Source organism: Fukomys damarensis, unplaced genomic scaffold, assembly GCF_012274545.1.
Source record: "Fukomys damarensis isolate Sample0158 unplaced genomic scaffold, DMR_v1.0_HiC HiC_scaffold_38, whole genome shotgun sequence".
NCBI lineage: Eukaryota > Metazoa > Chordata > Mammalia > Rodentia > Bathyergidae > Fukomys > Fukomys damarensis.
This window is the reverse complement of record NW_022900950.1, coordinates 34,012,977-34,013,749: the sequence shown is the minus strand read 5'-3', so window position 1 is coordinate 34,013,749 and position 773 is coordinate 34,012,977. Positions and strand designations below refer to the sequence as shown.

Below are 773 nucleotides of genomic sequence, written 5' to 3'. Positions count from 1 at the left end.
TGTCTCAGGAATTCCGACGGGAAAGTTTGCTGGCAGCTCGGGCCGGCACCCTTCCCAAGCAGCGGGGCGGTCCTGAAGGCCCAGCCGTAGGTCCGCTGCCCTTCCTCCCGAGCCAAGCCGAAAGCGCTGCCCTCCCAGTGCGGTCGGATCCGTGGCTCCCGAGTCCAGCCCTGCGGGCAGCGCCTCTGCGCTTCTCTCACTTCCTCAGGAATTCCGACGGGAAAGTTTGCTGGCAGCTCGGGCCGGCACCCTTCCCAAGCAGCGGGGCGGTCCTGAAGGCCCAGCCGTAGGTCCGCTGCCCTTCCTCCCGAGCCAAGCCGAAAGCGCTGCCCTCCCAGTGCGGTCGGATCCGTGGCTCCCGAGTCCAGCCCTGCGGGCAGCGCCTCTGCGCTTCTCTCACTTCCACCGTGATCCTGCTCCAGATATTTAGCGCTGACAGAAAAGGCAGCGAGACGTTTTATTTTGGACGGGGAAAGGAGGGCGCAAAAGGGGACTGGAGAGGTGAGAGAACGGGAGAGCGGGTTGGCGCTGGCTAGCAGGTGGGGAGGTTTCTTTAAAGCAGAAATCTTAATTGATGACTGGTAGGGGTAGCTGAGTGTAACGATCAGGTAGCTTTGATAAAGGGAAATACAGGTGGCTTTCCCTACCAGTATGATGGCGCAAGCCTGTAATTCCAGCACTCTCGGAGGCTGAAACAGGAGGATCCCAAGTATGAGCCCATCAGTGGTTCCGACGCCTGCCTTGCAAGCCCAAAGGCCGGAGTTCGATCCCAG

At 60.9% G+C, this 773-nt stretch overlaps 1 protein-coding gene across 3 annotated transcripts in view; it reads left to right on the top strand.

Moving 5' to 3' along the window:
• The first annotated feature begins 205 nt into the window (after positions 1-205).
• The window catches only part of Katnal1 (katanin catalytic subunit A1 like 1), a 249,726-nt gene continuing 249,158 nt past the window's right edge, over positions 206-773 (top strand). For all 3 annotated transcript variants that reach the window (XM_010623864.3, XM_010623863.3, XM_010623865.3), the window contains exon 1: positions 206-501. The gene's annotated coding sequence lies outside the window, so the exon portion shown is untranslated. The remainder of the gene's footprint in view (positions 502-773) is intronic.